Source organism: Salmo trutta, chromosome 33 (genome assembly GCF_901001165.1).
Source record: "Salmo trutta chromosome 33, fSalTru1.1, whole genome shotgun sequence".
NCBI lineage: Eukaryota > Metazoa > Chordata > Actinopteri > Salmoniformes > Salmonidae > Salmo > Salmo trutta.
Window position 1 is genome coordinate 38,389,389 of NC_042989.1, and position 6,000 is coordinate 38,395,388.

Genomic DNA, 6,000 nt, shown 5'->3' on the forward strand with positions numbered 1-6,000 from the left:
GACCGTTTTAATAACTTTACAGACAGGCAACGTCTGGACAGCCGGATAAGGGAATGTGACGCCTATGCCATCAACATCAGGACCTGCTGCGCGCTCACGTGTGTTGTTGTAACTGCAGTGCGCGTACCAGCAGACAGAAGTATATACAGGTAGGCCTACCATTAGCAAAGTGTTCTTTCTGGGCAAATTGCAAAGTTAGAAGCCCCACCTAGTTCGACAATTTCAGATTTTAAACCAAAGATTGTCTATTATATTGACAAGATATTGGACTGTTTTCTCTAACAATGGGAATAAATGCCTGCAAAGGCTTAAAGGCAGGCGGGAAGAGGCGGGAGCCAATGAGAGGTCAGGTTTGCATCTGAACAACAGGCACAACTCTGATATAAAATAGTTTTTTTTCCCCCGAAGTTGCCGGGATGCCACGTGTGTTCACATATATCAGTACATTCATAATAACCTAAGCATTACAAAATGTATATTTCAATCAAATAAGCCGCAATTAGCAACTGCAATTTATGTTGAACGAGTTCAATTATCTCTCATTGACATCCGTACAAATGTTTTATGGCGGAGTCAGCCTTCGCCTCCCTCTCCCTGTTTTAAACCTAACCTTAACCACACTGCTAACCTTATGGCAAGACCTTCTTCATCAAGGTTTATGATATGGCCAATTTTGACCGTATGATGGGAACACATATATTAGGAGGCCGGAGGTCAGTGTTCATGCAAGAATTTGGTTCTGGGATCCTAAACGAGTTGCCTATCTGATAAATATAGGCTACTTCATTTAAAAATACACAAAAGGCTAGGCCTATTGTGACTCTAAGCACATTGTCTTCTGTTCAATTCATCTTCCCAAGTCTTTTGCTAAGATGAACTGGGCATATTTGATGCAGTTGTGTGTGTTTTAGCACAGACTCTCAAACAAACTAAATGTCATAGGCTTCAAGAGTATGGCCAGTGTTTGTTTTTACATGAATCTATTGTGGACAGATCTACATAAACATAACTGGTATCGTAGAATCTGACAGGAAGGAGTGGGATGTGTGGATTAACAGCAGGAGTAGTCCCGGTTTTTGGGTTTTTTCGTCACTGGTTATTTGGACATATTCGCAGGTGTTAGCGACTTTCAAATTTTGGAAGGGAAGGGGACATTCAGCCCTTAACAGAGAGAGGGTGGAGGTCCTAGATCTGGTTCCACTCATCTTTAGATCTTCTCCTAACATACAGTGCATTCGGAAAGTATTCAGGCCCCTTGACTTTTTCCAAATTTTGTTACGTTACAGACTTATTGTAAATGTGTTAAATAAAAAATGCTCCTCATCAATCTACACAAAATACCCCATAATGACAAAGCAAAAACAGGTTTTTAGAATTGTTTGCAAATTTATAAAAAATGAAAAACATAAATACCGCATTTACATAAGTATTCAGACCCTTTGCTATGAGTCTCGAAATTCAGCTTGGGTGCATCTGGTTTTCATTGATCATCCTTGAGATGTTTCTACAACTTGATTGGAGGCCACCTGTGATAAATTCAACTGATTGGGCATGATTTGGAAAGGCACACACCTGTCTACCGTACCAGTACAGACCTACTCATTCAAGGGTTTTTCTTTATTTTTTACATTGTAGAATAATAGTGAAGAGATCAAAACTATGAAATAACACATATGGAATCATGTAGTAACCAAAACAATATTAAACAAATCAAAATATATGTTGTATTTGAGATTATTCAGTGGCCACGCTTTGCCTTGATGACAGCTTTACTGAAGACTCTAGGCTGCGTTCGCTGCCAAAGGTGCTTCAACAATATACTGATTAAAGCGTCTGAATACTTATGTAAATGTGATATTTCAGTTGTTTTCTTTTTATACATTTGCAAACATTTCTAAAAACCATGTGTTTGCTTTGTCATTATGGTGTATTGTGTGTATGAGGGGGGAAAAAAACAATTTAATCCATTTTAGTATAAGGCCGTAATGTAACAAAATGTGGAAAAAGTCAAGGGCTCTGAGTATTTCTCGAATGCCCTGTATATAGCCTCAAAACTTAATCGAGCAGCTGACCAATTACACAATACTTTAGTTCTGGGTTGCTGGGAGTAATTATTGCAAAATGAGAATGGAATATTGCTGCTCACAACTGCACAGATATAAACAACATTATCACACTGTTTATATCTGCATATATTAAATCTCCACTTTCTCATGAAATGTCTCATTAAAGGAGAAGTTTTGAGACATCGTGCTAGAAGTGTTGTGGCTGTGGGTACAGACTTATTTGAGCCACTCTCTGTGATGATAGGTGTATAAAATCGGGCAGACATCCATGCAATCTCCATAGACAAACATTGTCAGTAGAATGGCCCATACTGAAGAGCTCAGTGACTGACAACGTGGCACCGTCATAGGATTTTCTGCCCTGCTAGAGCTCCCCCGGTCAACTGTAAGTGCTGTTATTGTGGAAACGACTAGGAGCAACAACAGCTCAGCCTCGAAGTGGTAGGCCACACAAGCTCATAGAACGCGACCGCCGAGTGCTGAAGCACATACCGTGTAAAAAATCATCTGTCCTCGGTTGCAACACTCACTACCGAGTTCCAAACTGCCTCTGGAAGCAACGTCAGCACAATAACTGTTCATCGGAAGCTTCACAAAATGTGTTTCCATGGCCAAGCAGCCACACACAAGCCTAAGATCACCATGTGCAATGCCAAGCGTCGGCTGGAGTGGTGTAAGGCTCGCCGCCATTGGACTATGGAGCAGTGGAAACATTTTGTGAAGCTGGAGGTGGTGGTGGAGGTGTGGTGGAGGAGGTGGAGGTGGTGGTGGAGGAGGTAGTGGTGGTGGTGGTGGAGGAGGTGGTGGAGGTGGTGGAGGAAGAGGAGGTGGTGGTGGTGGTGGAGGAGGTGGTGGAAGTGGTGCAGGAGGTGGAGGACGAGGTCATGGTGGAGGTGGTGGTGGAGGTGGAGGAGGTGGTGGTGGAGGAGGTGGTGGAGGAAGAGGAGGTGGTGGAGGAGGTGGTGGAAGTGGTGGAGGAGGTGGTGGAAGTGGTGCAGGAGGTGGTGGTGGAGGTGGTGGTGGAGGTGGCGGTGGAGGAGGTGGTGGTGGAGGATGTGGTGGAGGAAGAGGAGGTGGTGGTGGTGGTGGTGGAGGAGGTGGTGGAAGTGGTGCAGGAGGTGGAGGAGGAGGTCGTGGTGGAGGTGGTGGTGGAGGAGGTGGTGGAAGTGGTGCAGGGGGAGGTGGTGGTGGTGGAAGTGGTGGAGGAGATGGTGGTGGTGGTGGAGGAGGTGGGGGTGGTGGTGGAGGAGGTGGTGGTGGAGGATGTGGTGGTGGTGGAGGAGGTGGTGGGGGTGGTGGGGGTGGAGGAGGTGGAGATGGTGGTAGAGGAGGTGGAGAGGGTGGTGGAGGTGGAGGTGGTGGAGGAGTTGGTGGTGGAGGTGGAGAGAGAGATTGAAATTGAGTGAGAAGGGGAGAGAGAGAGGCTGTGGAAACTACTTTCTTCCACTACTTGTTATTTTTTGGAGAGAGAGAGAGAGAAAGAAAGAGCAAATTGGCTTTTTACCAAATACTGTACGACAGACCAGGTATTCACCCAGCACACCCTAATTGACAAACAAACCAAAATAAATGCAAAGTCTTCTCATGCTTTGTTGATTTCAAAAAACCTTTTGACTGAATTTGGCATGAGGGTCTGCTATACAAATTGATGGAAATTTGTGTTGGGGAGAAAACATACAACATTTTAAAATCCATGTACACAAACAACTATGTATGGTTAAAATTGGCAAAAAACACATTTCTTTCCACAGGGCCATGGGGTAAGACAGGGATGCAGCTTAAGCCCCACCCTCTTCAACATATATATCAATGAATTGGCGAGGGCACTAGAACAGTCTGCAGCGCCCGGCCTCACCCTACTAGAATCTGAAGTCAAATGTCTACTGTTGGCTGATGATGATTTGGTGCCTCTGTCCCCAACCAAGGAGGGCCTACAGCAGCCCCTAGATCTTCTGCACAGATTCTGTCAAACCTGATCCCTGACAGTAAATCTCAGTAAGACCAAAATAATGGTGTTCCAAAAAAGGTCCAGTTGCCAGGACCTTTGTCCTAGAGTACCGTTGTCCTAGAGCACACAAAAAAACTATACATACCACTGCCTAAACATCAGCGCCACAGGAAACTTCCACAAAGCTGTGAACTATCTGAGAGACAAGGCAAGAAGGGCCTTCTATACCATCAAAAGGAACATAAAATTTGACATACCAATTAGGATCTGGCAAAAAATACTTGAATCAGTTATAGAACCCATTGCCCGTTATGGTTGTGAGGTCTGGGGTCCGCTAACCAACCAATAATTCACAAAATGGGACAAACACCAAATTGAGACTGCATGCAGAATTCTGCAAAAATATCCTCAGTGTACAACGTAAAACACCAAATAATGCATGCAGAGCAGAATTAGGCCGATACCCGCTAATTATCAAAATCCAGAAAAGAGCTGTTAATTAAGTTCTACAACCACCTAAAAGGAAGCGATTCCCAAACCGTCCATAACAAAGCTATCACCTAAAGAGAGATGAACCTGGAGAAGAGTCCCCTAAGCAAGCTGTTCCTGGGGCTCTGTTCACAAACACAAACACACCCCACAGAACCCCAGGACAGCAACACAATTAGACCCAACCAAATCATGAGAAAACAAAAAGATAATTACTTGACACATTGGAAAGAATTAACAAAATAACAGCGCAAACTAGAATACTATTTGGCCCTAAACAGAGAGTACACAGTGGCAGAATACCTGACCACTGTGACTGACCCAAACTTAAGGAAAGCTTTGACTATGTACAGACTCAGTGAGCATAGCCTTGCTATTGAAAATGGACATCGTAATCAGACCTGGCTATCAAGAGAAGACAGGCTATGTGCACACTGTCCACAAAAGGAGGTGGAAACTGAGCTGCACTTCCTAACCTCCTGCCAAATGTATGTCCATATTAGAGACACATATTTCCCTCAGATTACACAGACCCACAAAGAATTTGAAAACAAACCCAATTTTGATAAACTCCCATAGGCTATGTGCACACTGCCCACAAAATGAGGTGGAAACTGAGCTGCACTTTCTAACCTCCTGCCAAATATACTGCTCAAAAAAATAAAGGGAACACTTAAACAACACATCCTAGATCTGAATGAAAGAAATAATCTTATTAAATACTTTTTTCTTTACATAGTTGAATGTGCTGACAACAAAATCACACAAAAATAATCAATGGAAATCCAATTTATCAACCCATGGAGGTCTGGATTTGGAGTCACACTCAAAATTAAAGTGGAAAACCACACCACAGGCTGATCCAACTTTGATGTAATGTCCTTAAAACAAGTCAAAATGAGGCTCAGTAGTGTGTGTGGCCTCCACGTGCCTGTATGACCTCCCTATAATGCCTGGGCATGCTCCTGATGAGGTGGCGGATGGTCTCCTGAGGGATCTCCTCCCAGACCTGGACTAAAGCATCCGCCAACTCCTGGACAGTCTGTGGTGCAATGTGGCATTGGTGGATGGAGCGAGACATGATGTCCCAGATATGCTCAATTGGATTCAGGTCTGGGGAACGGGCAGGCCAGTCCATAGCATCAATGCCTTCCTCTTGCAGGAACTGCTGACACACTCCAGCCACATGAGGTCTAGCATTGTCTTGCATTAGGAGGAACCCAGGGCCAACCGCACAAGCATATGGTCTCACAAGGGGTCTGAGGATCTCATCTCGGTACCTAATGGCAGTCAGGCTACCTCTGGCGAGCACATGGAGGGCTGTGCGGCCCCCCAAAGAAATGCCACCCCACACCATGACTGACCCACCGCCAAACCGGTCATGCTGGAGGATGTTGCAGGCAGCAGAACGTTCTCCACGGCGTCTCCAGACTCTGTCACGTCTGTCACGTGCTCAGTGTGAACCTGCTTTCATCTGTGAAGAGCACAGGGTGCCAG